We start from the raw sequence: 13,131 nt of genomic DNA, 5'->3' as shown, positions 1-13,131 counted from the left end.
AAGTCTCTTGTTTAGATATAATATCCATGATCATGAAAAAAATTTCTATGAACATATTATCATTCTTGATAAAATTTATGGGTGGTGTTTTTATTTTACCATAAAAAACAAAGTGAAGGAATAACTTGTGACATGGTTACAAGGCTGATATTATTTATACAAATTGTTTGAGAAAATGTGGCATTAAAAGACTAAGTGATGAAGCCATTGAGGGCACTCTTGGGAAGGTAATAAAGATTATTACATGCATTAGTGAGAAAAGATCTATTTGGAGAATTTCATAGTAGAAAACTAGCCAAGATGCTTTGATTTGATAAAGATGTAACTATTAATTTTGAACAAAATATCATAACAAAACTTCAAGAAGAAAAAATGGTGTTATTGAAGCTACAAAACTATTTTTCATTGAGTGTCCTAAATTGTGAAAAGGGAAAAACCTAACTTGAACCCAATGAAATTAATGAAATTTCCATGGCCAATTCTAGGTAGAACATTTGAAAGCTAGTAAAGGATGGATTTGTGATTAGGAAGCCAATAGAAATTCATTTTTATGCTCATTCTTTCCATACTTTGGAAGCAAAGAGAAAGGGTCATCATTTTGGATATGGTAAGAAAAAGGGTAAAAGAATGGATAGGTTGCCTACAAGGATTCTATAGATGAGGTGGATGAGATTCCCATGATGATTGTTATGCAAATATAGGGAGACTAAGAAGATTGATAAACACATGTACCATGACATGTACATGTGAGTGAATGGTAATTTATTCATGAATAAATGTGTGTTAATGGAAAGTATTCATAAGTCTAAAGCAGAAAAAGCTAGAGAAAAGACATAATCTAATAAATTCAAAGCTAAATGTGCAAAGAAAAAGGCTAGTCAGGAAAGAAATATTGCAAGGAGAGAGGAAAGGTTGGTATTAGACCTAATAGAGCCAACAAGAACACCAACACCACATGTTGTTAGAGGAGAAAAGAAGAAATAAGATATGAAAATTTATAACATTGGATAAAAGAGTTATATATCCAAGCAGAGTGATGCAGGAGCATCCAAAGGTATAAGGGCAATCTTGTGTCAACCAAAAAAAATGTACTTAAACTTAGTTTCTATTTCATGTGTTTTCATTTTTGGATAACCATTTGGGTCAAATAAAGGTTCCAACTCTCATAGTTCCACTATCAGTGTTCTAGGATAGAGTATTTGAATACCTTGGGATATGTGTATATGTTAAAAAAATAGGAGTATGTAATTAAGCCATCATTTTGGTGAACTAGAAGGTGTAAATTGGCCAAATGAATGTAATTGTAATTTAGAGCACTGCAAAAAAAGAATTAGGTCAAAAGGCCCCATGGTTTGAAAGTTATCACAGTTTTTCAATTTTTGGAGACCTCCTAAGAATGCTTCAAAGTCAGGTTAGGGGCATTAAATGACCTCTAACAGGGCCAAAAAATGGGGGACAAGCAAAGCTGTCCATAGGGCTATAGAGTTCTTTGAGAGCTTTTTGAAAATGTAAATGGTTCATCAATCAGAGCTACGGTTCAAAAGTTATGCCTCTCGAAAGTTCGATTATCGTTTATAGATTCTTCTAATTTTGCACCAACTTCTAATGCAACTTCTAGAGCCTTCTATTTGGTTAGTGGATGCCTACTAGCACTTTCTAGAATGTCTTCCTAATCCTTAACCCTCTGAGGTCTATTTAAGAACATTTTTGGCATTGAAAAGGGCAGTTTGGATTGGCGTTTGAGAGGAGGTGCTAAAAGGAGAAATTATCTCCAGATTATTACTATTGTAAGCCCTTAGGACATGTTTTGAAGTCTATTTTCTCTATACTTAATGTAATAGAATATTTACACAGTTAATAGAATTTTCTCTTTCCTATTGTGTCCATTCTGTGCTTGGGTTGTGTCCCCATCATAGAGGGTCATTTGATAATTAGCATAATAAAGCATAGACTATTTGTGTTTGGTACAAGTATTTTTAGAATATGACGAAAGTGCTAAAATAGGGCTAGAGACAATAGATTTCTATAGCCTCTAGCTAGTGCATTCTCTTGCAAGCATTGATTTTGAAAAAAAAGTTGCTAAGATCCTATCAAACAGACTCAGTTTTGATCAAAATTTTGAGAGGCTAAAGGTTTCTTAGGGTTCTTCCCATCATCAATCAAGATAAGATAGGGTTCAATGAAATAATAAATAACCTATGCAAAGACTTTTTGAGACTTTATACTAACATTAATACAAGGAACTATTTTCAAAACAATGTTGGAAATCAATGCCCCAATTTGCTAGTGTTTTAAATGGAGAAAATGCATATTAGTTTATCCCGCATGGACTGTGCATTATATTTTTTAGTTTATTTTAATAGGGAAGGTACAAATCATAGTTTTCTAAAAGGCCATTCCTTTTGAGATGCAAATAGACCATGAATGTGTGGGACTCGAATAGCGAACTTGGCAGGCTTTTTGAGAAATTTTGACTAGTCACGTGCATGATGAGGAGACAAGGTGGTAGGGTGACCAACTAGAGACTAACACATGGCATCCTGATGATGAATGGTAGAGTGACACATGGCACAAGTTTCCAATCCTACCATAGAAATTGAGGTGCTGACATGGAAGGTTTGGCATGTGGTGAGTTGTCATTCATTATCACATTGTCACAAAATAGGTGGTAGATGTTGACTATACAAGAGAAAATGTGAAAATATGACATGTGGTAGGGTGATGAGGTGGCAGTTATGACATGGTGGAGATAGTGATGTGGAAAATTCTAGATGGATGCACCAGATCATGCCACATGGCAAAAATTGATGGTAGTCACAAATTCACAAAATAAAGATGCTCAAAAAATAACCAAAGTGACAATGCAAGGACCAATGAAAAGATGACATGTGCTAGAATATCAAAAGCTATTAGTAGTCCACAAGCCAATTAGGAAGCACCACATGGTGTCTACATGGTAGAAGGGTCCAAGTCCTTATGATGTGATGACTGACAATGTTGGTAAGGAAATATGGACCAAGATGAAGGTGACACATGGTGATGACATGTCAAAAGGTAAAATAAGATGTCAAGATGAGATGGAAGTTCATCCAATCAGTGATTGTCACATATGAGATTGATTAAACTTGGGTTGACCTAGATTCAAAAAGAGGAGGAAAAATATAGAGTTGAGAAAATAATTTTTTGATTATTTTCCTCTTGTGAAGGTACATGCATTTTAAATTAAGATAGGTTATAATGTATAGTTTACACTTTAATATTGAAAAATCAAATATTTTCAAAGTTGAAAGACTTGAGAATCAATTTGTAGCTTGGAGCTTCAAATGACCTTCTAAGGCATTTCTTTTAATCAGACATAGGACTATTATATATTGATGGAAAGCTCTCAAAGTATAGTTTTCATATTTTCTATTTATTTTTTCAAATGTATCAATGGGTAAATTTATGATAGGTTCTTTCCAAGGAACTCCTTATGTAACTGCATTATGGTACAAGCAGTTTTATTTTTAGTTTTTGATAAAATAGTGAAATGGGTAGGTGTCAAATTTTGAGAGGGCCTTAGCAGGGATTTTTTTTTGCCTCCAAATTTTTTCGATGTGGATTTTGGAAATTTTTTCCATAAAATTTGATAGTTTATCATAAAGGACTTTTCTCATAATTTAGGAAGATATTTTGTATGTTTGTTAAAAAGAATGATGAGATCTGATACAATTTTCAGTTGTAGAGAGAAAAGAGAGGATTGGATTTAACATATGGAAGAATTTCAAGTGGAAAAATGGAATCATAAGATCAGATCTAGAATTTTTCTTCTTCCATATCTTTCTTTCTTCTCTCATTGTATGGGCTTAGTTCCAATTTATTAGAAGTTTGGTTCCAAACTCTTGGACAGGTTTCCATAGATGTGATACCACCAAGGTTGCATGTGTTAGTTTTTTTACTCTATTGAACTGAGCTCTAGGTATGATTCCACCATTCTTTCAACATTTTCTCTCTTGTGTGACTAATAAAAAAGATAGAAGATAGTTCTAATCTATTGGTGTGTTTTATGAGTCTTGCATGAAACTTGGATGAAATTGTTTCAAAGGAATGAATACAAAGAACAAAAAAATTACTTAGTTTCATTTTGATTCTTATCTTAGTTCTCTATTATTTAGAATCTTTTGTGGTTTAGGGACAAAGAGCATAGATCTAGTTGCATCTCATTTTGGGTTGTATGTCTTGATGTGATTTTCCTTTGATTCAAAGAATTATGTAAATACTTGACACATTTTAATAGGGTTGTGAGTTTCATGAGAAGGATGTCTGATAAGTATGAGGTCTACTATGAACATTGATGTTTGATTTACAAATTGATAAGATAGTGTTGGTCTAAATTAGTACTTTACTATTTACACTTACTTAAGTTTACTTAGGTTAATGCATTATTTAATTATATTGCATTATTTTATTATTTTATTTGTGAGACACTTAGGAGTTTTCACACCTTGTGATTTGCCATGTTGACAACATAGGAGTTCGCACCTTTATTTGAGCACATGGTGTCTACAACACTATTTTGCATGTCCCACCCTTCTAGGCTTATCCTCTCATCACAACACTTACCTCCTTGCTTAATGGAGGATAATCCATATCTGGTGGACATGTTCTTGGTTGTATGACACATCATGGTGCTAACTTCTATGCATTCTAGAATCTCTCCTGTAGCCTTTATATTCAGGCACTCCTTGTGTACCCAAAAGTATGAATTATTGAATACATTGTTATTTTGATCATACTCTCTCCATTTTTGGTCTATAGTTGTGCTTGTGTTTGAGTTCTTAGTTCTTGGGTGAATTTTTCCCTTAGGAAAATTCTTACATGGTATCAGAGCTTGGAGACTTTCTCTTCACAAGTCGTTCGAGACCTCTTGCTTGCTTCATCACCTCAGCCTGAATTCAGAGTGCTACAAAAATTAGGAGCGTCCAGCACCAAATCTGACCTCTCCATTGCATCCAAAATGCTGAACCGGTGAAAATTGACTATAAGCATGCCTACTTTGGCCATAGTCGACCGTGAGGCAATTTTTTTTTGCAAACTAACACCCAAAGGCACCGATTTGCAAATTGGGTATGATCTAATTCATTGATCTAATTTTATTTTTCGAATCTGAATTTTTTTCTCTGCATTATTTGGCTATTTTTTGGATTTATTATCTGAATAATTGGCTATTTTTTCAAAATTATTTTTTTTCGGATTTAGTCAGAGAAATTTTTTACTGTAGTACGGGCTGTCAGATCTCGTATTGCACATTTGGTGGATATTATTATTTTTTACATGGCACAGATCCATCAACTGGCACCGACCACCCCAAATTGACGGCCAGATCAACCAAATCTGGCTCAGGTGAAAGGGTGACATAACAGTCACAGTCGTCCCAGCCACCCATTTTCGGTGGCACATTTTCATTATGTTAATAGCAGAACGCTGTATATAAAAAGCACAAAATTTTCCATGCCCCCACCAATGTGGGATTAATCCACAGATAATCAGCATTGGATTTCATAGTCCAACATCATTGTAAAGAATCTGGCACCATTTTCCCACCCGCAGACTTTGGCTTACCTGGCGGCATCCTACGATTTCTAGCATCGAGATTTTTAGTCTCTGGCATGTCCTCCTTTCGTTGCACATTTTTCAGCAAGCGACTTGAAGTTTTTCCAATGATGACTGCATAATTTTTTGTTGACACAATGATTCTCCCACTGCAGAGGTGTTTTTGGCCTGACCGAAGACTTCCTCTCCTGCCCATTTTGGAGACTGCCACACCACTAATCCGTATCTACCCCGTGGCCAGTAGGACACCTGTCATCAGACTGCCATGTCTTGCTGTGTCAATGCCACGGTGGAAACTAGTGTCAGTATTTCCATGTCATTCACATGGACAGCCACTTGTTGACACATGTCATTTTCATATAGTACAAACTCACACCTCAGCTGCCACATCATCCAAAGGAAACATTTCCTTGTTGACATCATCATTTTACAGGTCTAAACTTGATGCCTGTCTGAATGTCATTTCTAGGCATTTTTAAACTACGTTGATGGCCATTTGACCATCAAATTTAATTGCACAATTTCTCCTCCAGACCCCTCTCCAGATTGCTTTTCAGTTTGGTAGCCTGACTTTGCAAGCTCCTAACTTGGACATTCAAACTCTGATTCAGGTGCAATTTTTTTTGAAATCAGGTAGAATTTCTTGAATTTTCCATTGGTGGTGTTTTTTTTTAGTTTTGGTGCATAGATTTTTCAGAATTTGCATTTTTGGTGACTATACCTGCATAATCCTATGTTTTGCAACTTTAGAAGCTTCGTACGAGCACATTTGGTCACCTTTTCAGGTTTTTTTTTTTTTGAAAGTGCATATTTTTTCATCTACTTTCCAAATCTGAAGTCAGATTCTAGGCTTGTGTAGACAAATTTCTCACTTTCAAAATTAGGCCTTCTTTGGCATTGTAAGCTTTCATTCTTTTTCAAAATTTTTGTAAAACTAAGATATAGTGCTTAAGTGATAGATTTTAGCCTTATAAGGTAGTTGTAAAAGCCAAATCAGAAAGTCCACTTTGTTCATTTTGACAAGTGGCTCATTGTAAACACACTACTTATAAAGTGCCAAAGCATCTTTTTTGGGGGGGTCTTTTGATTGAGTGGAAAGGGGGGGTGTGTATTGTATTCTTGTGTCTCTATTTTGTGCTCTTTCATTTTTGCATCATGGGTTTTAAATGTCCTCCTCTAACTTCATGCAACTATTCTACATGGAAAGATATTGCATTGAGTAGATTAATGGAAAAAGGATATAGTTTATATGTTGATGGTACAATTACCAAACCTACTAATGCTAAAGAACTCATTGATTGGACAATTCATGACCGACGAGCTTTAGGTGTTATTAGAAGTTGTGTACATAGCGATCTTCTCTTCCACATTAAAAATTGTTCAGAATCTATGGAAGCTTGGGATAAACTTGAACAGTTGTATGGTAAAGTGGATGAAGAAAAGGGATTTTAGATTGAGGATGATCTACTTCTCTTGGATCCTAAGAATTATGACACAATTCAAGATTATATCATTAAGGTCAATGAGTATAGGGCACTCCTTAAAGATTGTGGAAATCCCATGAAGTATGAAAGGTTGATGCATCACATCCTAAAAATGCTACCTTTTGAGTACGCCAACTTTGTTTTGAGTTTTAATACTCACAAGTTGACCATGGGATCTGCTTACCAGAAGCCTTCCTTTGATGGATTTGCAAACATTTTGATTATTGAACAATCTCACTTAGTGGATTTTGGACTTCTCAAGTCATCTAAGACCAAAGCCTTGGTGGCTAGTGATGATTCCAAATCTAGTCAAGGGGGAAAAAGAAACAACAAAAAGAAGTAGTGGAAGCAGAGAACACAATCTGAGACACAACATGAATCCTCTCAACAAGATGGTTCTTCTTCAAACAAGAAAGGAACTAATGAAAAGAATGACAAACTCTTTTGTGCATATTACAAAAAGCCAAATCATGATGAGCATCATTGCAAAACAAAAAGAATCGATGAGTTAGAAAATCTACTCAAGAAGAATAAGATTCAAGTGCCAAGTACTTCCAAGGATTCTACTCCTAACTCTTCAAAGGGTAAAGGTCAAGCACTTATGGAAAACACAAATTCTTTTTCACAATGGATACTTGAGTTAGGTGCCTCTTACCACATGGGTTCTTCAAAGCAAGACTTTTCTTCATTGAAGTAGTCAAAGGTACCGCACATCTTCATGGGAGATGATACTAAAATGGAAGTTGAAGGGAAAGGACATGTGGAAATGGAAGATGGGGAGTTTGAAGATGTAATCTATGTTGCAAATCTAAGCTCCAATATCCTATCAGTTTACCAAATCACTCACCTTGGAGATGGTCATAAGGTTGAGTTCCTTCCCGATTCAGTGATGGTGTGAAGTCTTAAAGATGATTCATTGGTAGCAGTTGGGAAAGTCAATGATGGCACGAGGCTTTATTACTTCTCCCACTTTGTGCCTAAGAGTTCTTCTCAAGCCTTGTTAACTCACTCACATTCAAACATCAACTTATGGCATGAGCGGTTTGGTCACCTTGACTTCCGCTCTCTTCAGCAACTTTTCTCAAAACACATGGTCAAAGGTCTACCCAATATCAGCTTGTCTAAGGGGGAGTGTTCATCTTGTTCACTGGATATGCATCTCAAGGAGAACTATGATAAAGGGAAGTCTTCTTGAGCTCCAGTTGTTCTTTAGCTAGTTCACATGGTATTAGCAAGACCATTTGTAGTGACTTCAGTCAGCCAAGGCTGCTACATACTCGCATTTGTTGATGACTTTTCCAGATTCACTTGGGTCTTTTTCCTTCATCACAAGAATGAAGTAGTTCACAAGCTTCAAGAATTCAAGGCTCATGTTGAACACAAGTCAAGGAAATCCATCAAAGTACTTAGAGTGGACAATGAGAATAGATATGTTGATACGAGACTTAAGATCTTTTGCAAAATTGAGGGGATTGATCTTTAGAACTCACCAGTATTCAGTCTGTACAAGATAGATGTTACACCTATGAGGATTAGGACTCTCAAGACCATGGCAAGTTGCATGATAAAGGCCAAGTCTCTCAATCCTACACTTGAATTTTAAGCCATTAGCAGTGCTACTCACATACTTAACAAGTCTCCTCATCCAGCCTTAGATGGCAAGACTCCTTTTGAGGCATGGTGCGGCAGAAAACCAGTTGTGGGTCACCTTAGAGTCTTCGATTGTCTAGCATGGGCAAACCTATCTTCCACGAGTTGTAAGGCACTAACACCTAGGCCTTGTACCTTTATTGGTTATGAAGATAGTGTAAAGGCTTATAGACTTCTTGATCCAGAGACTCATGAGATTTTTGAGGAAAGTTCTCTAAGCTTTTCCTCTACTCCTCTCCGCACATCATACACAGTGGAAACTGATAGTGACACTAGCGATAGTGCTTCAACAGGTTCAGATATGTGAGGTTTTATCGACAGTTGTAGTGAGAGGTCACATCAGTCCAGTCCACATGCTTATATTGCCATAGTGAAAGGTCCATCTCAACATGGTACATCTAGTCTTCCAACTCTAGCTTCATTTGACTTGGGAGACATACTTGAGGACACACATCTTCTCATTGATGATGATACTTCTACAGTTGTTGTGAGGGCTCACTCTGACCCTCATGTCCATTCTCTACATGATCAATTTGAATAGGTTGGCATGATTGTGAATCCTTATGAATAGTAATTAGTGGAGGGCTCTTTGTCAGTAGAGGAGACAGATGGTTCAGTGGAATAGGTTCAGCAGACATCCTTGCCAGATTTGCATTCATTCTTTTCAGCATAGTTGGGTAGGGTGAACTTCAGCATCAGTACAGGGATACTTGAGCAATTTTTTGGGCCAACACACATCTTCAGGACTGTACCTTAGGCATTGTTTCTTCCTAAGGGGAGGAACACCATTTTGCATTCTTGGACCAGCTTCTTCATCGGAGGAGCTTTCACCTGTTGGCATTCTTCTTTTGGGGGGGGGAGCCTATTCTGTCTCTCTTCCTTCTCTTATTCTCTTTTGTATATACTGGATGTATGTTGTAATGGGGGGTCTTGATTACTCCATCCATCGATGCATCCTCTTTCATCTCTCTTTTTGGGGGAGGTTTTTTCCCATGAGGTTTTCCCTCTTTCCCCTATTTATGGGAGATTTGCATTTGCATTATGTACTTGGGTACCTAACATGGCCTAGTAGCCGAGACCCATTATGCATCTTTATCCTAGTTTGTAAGCTTAAGGGCATTCTCCTAAGTTGCACTTAAGGGGGGGTGTTGGTGTAAATTAGTACTTTACTATTTAAACTTACTTAAGTTTACTTAGGTTAATGCATTATTTAATTATTTTATTTGTGAGACACATAGGAGTTTGCACACCTTGTGATTTGTCATGTTGACAACACAGGAGTTCGCACCTTTATTTGAGCACATGGTGTCTACAACACTATTTTGCATGTCCCACCCTTCTAGGCTTATCCTCTCATCACCGCACTTACTTTCGTGATTAATGGAGGATAATCCACATCTGGTGGATATGTGCTTGGTTGTATGACACATCATGGTGCTAACTTCTATGCATTCTAGAAGCTCTCCTGTAGCCTTTATATTCAGGCACTCCTCGTGTACTCAAAAGCATGAATTATTGAATACATTGTTATTCTGATCATACTCTCTCGATTTTTGGTCTACAATTGTGCTTGTGTTTGAGTTCTTAGTTCTTGGGTAAATTTTTCCCTTAGGAAAATTCTTACAGATAGATCTAATATCTTGATGTATGAGATATATCATTGATATCTAGGATGTGTTTTATGGTTTGTGGAATACCCAATGGATAGGGCATTGATCAGTTACATGATCATTTTAGTTTTTTTCTACATATGTATTGCTTTGTTAATTTGAAATTAATTAATCAATCATCTATTTTCCTTTTCTATTTAGGAGCTGAAAGGATACCCTCACTCATCTTGTGAATTTCATAGGTTTTGTAATTTTCTACTACATACCTCTATTATTGCATGAGTATAGGAGAAATAAGGGTTCAGTTTGCTTTGTATAGATTCAAATATATGCTTTGAACTAGTACCATATGAACGAATCTAAAGATCTACCTACCTAGGTTTTGGAGAGCTTGAAGTAGAAGAAGGAGTTTAGCCTTATAGTTTGCCTAGGTTCTTGAAAAATTATATTTTCCATAGGAAATAGCTTCTCTTAGCTGAAATCTTGTTTGTCTACTTGATAGTTAAAATCATTGTTGAATGAGGAGCCAACAAGTACCAAGGTCAAGGGACTCTACAAGAATGCTATGGTAGAAGTTGGTACTCATAGCCGAGATGTAAAATAGGTAATTAGGGAGAGAGCTATATAAAAAGTTGGTTCAATATCCAATTGAAAGTTGATAAAAGGAAGAGATGTTAATTTGGCATGGAAGAAATAACTTATTGGATTTACGTTGACCTTGTATGAAATATGGGTGTTTTCTACTACTAGTAGTCTCAAAGGAATATTTTCTCTTCTAGTTAGTTGTAAATTATTCCTCTACTATGAGGGAAAATTATAGGAGACCAATGTTTTAGTATAGTACTTCTTTTGTAGAAAGTGATTTATAGAGTGTTCATTCTGATAAACTCCTTTATGTTGTCCTTTATCTCCATTGTCATTTTATTTTAGAGTATGTAAGGAAAAAGGAAAAGGAAAAAAAATGAGATAAGAAACTAAGATCTTGGTTGTTAATAGATAAATAGATAAATTTCTTTCTAGATAATGTTAAGTATTAAGACAAAGTACTTTTCCAAGATTGTTAATGACTTGAAGTGTAGGATATATGAGGTCATTTTATAAGAGGAATAAAATAGTATCATGCAACACACTTATAGAAAAAATTCCTTTGACCAACAAGTATTATACCTACTTTAAGGAAAGTTATTTTATTTTTCTTGATATTTTTCATCAACCCAAAGAACATATTACAACATGCTTCACATTTCCTTTATAATAAAGTTATATATTCAATGTGATAAATATAATATTATTTATTCAATTTTGTATAGGTTGAATGCCTTTGTAAAAAGGAAAAATAGAGAACAATATCATAGATATAATTTTTTTTCCAATTAATCTATCAATATTACTTATTATTTATGTTGTAAGTGGGGATTAGCTTGTAAGTCATGTTGGCTAGCAAGATTTGTAGTCAAGTTTTTATGTTTTATATTTTTTAGTACTTGGGTAAGGTAGATTACAGTTGAAGTTCATTACATAAAGTGGTGAATATCTGGACGATTGATACAAAATGAACTAAACAAATTTATTCCTAGAAATGTCTCATCTGTGGATTATTATTGTAAAAAAAGAATGTTTTTCATCTAGTGGACTATTCTTTATTACATAAATAAATTATCAAAAACATTATTTATTTAAATATTTTCAAAAGTATAAGTGAAATATTTTTGAAAAGCAAAATACTTAATCAACAACTTGCAATTGTTATGTTCTAAGACTTATGTTGTAAAAGTTAGCATGATATTTTTGAAAATTAATGATAATCTAAGAGTAATTAGAAATAATTGTGGGTATGTGGAGGATCATGGTGTACCAAAAAGTTGCAATCTAATAAATAAGTAGTTCTAAAATGGACAACTTGAAAAACATCTTGAAAATGTGTTTTTGACATGTTCTTGTATGCTTTTTTACTTTAAGCATGTAGCTAATGACTTTTTTCTCACCCAAATTTGATAAAATTAAAAGATTTTCTTATGTTCTTAGGTTTCCTTAAATATAAGGTTTTTCAAATTACAATATTAGTAAGTAATTATTACCTATTTTCCAATGGAGTTACATATAAAGTGTTGATTGACACACTAATTGAAAAATAACTATAACTTTCAAATGGTACAACATTTTTGAAATCCAACAGATGGAACACATTCCTTAATTTCCTCTACTATAAGGAAAAAAATTAATAATTAAATTTTAGAGGTTTTTCAATTAGTTAAGGTCATCAAACATGAGAGTTTTTCATTCCAAAAATACTATAGTACAATTAAAATGAAAATACCCTAAAATATGTGTCACATCTAGACATGAGTCTACTTATAATACCTATAATATATTAATTATAATATTTTCATTCATTTTTTATTAAGGTGGTCATACATTTGGCTACTTCTTATTTTTGTCCTAAAATTTGTGTACTATCATGATAAAATTCAAATTTTTGACCAATTGATTTTTTAAAATTTAGATAAGGCCTAGTAGTTTAGAAACTAAATTCAATTTTTGAGAGATTCTTTTCTCAAGGCATTCTAAAAAGTTGAACATTGTATGATTATTCTTTAAAGGGTGCTAGCTCAATGTAAGAGGGCTTGCATTACAAGTAGGAGGATGGTGGTTCGATTCTATCATGCCCTATTTTAACCACACATACTACTAAATATGATGCTAAATATGCTACTAAATTTACTACTAATATTCATACTAAATATGCTACTAAATATGAGACTAAGCACACTAAACTATGACCAAATATGTTATTA

General features: G+C 34.6%; 1 pseudogene; it reads left to right on the top strand.

The window, feature by feature from the left end:
* The first annotated feature begins 372 nt into the window (after positions 1–372).
* Positions 373–5,399, top strand: LOC149531652 (large ribosomal subunit protein eL19y pseudogene; annotated as a pseudogene).
* The last annotated feature ends 7,732 nt before the right edge of the window (positions 5,400–13,131 follow it).

The sequence above is a fragment of the Cupressus sempervirens genome, chromosome 11, assembly GCF_028749045.1.
Source record: "Cupressus sempervirens isolate cs-2001-9-10 chromosome 11, ASM2874904v1, whole genome shotgun sequence".
NCBI classification, from domain to species: Eukaryota; Viridiplantae; Streptophyta; class Pinopsida; order Cupressales; family Cupressaceae; genus Cupressus; species Cupressus sempervirens.
The sequence above is the reverse complement of the archived record's forward strand: the minus strand, read 5'-3'. Positions and strand labels throughout refer to the sequence as shown.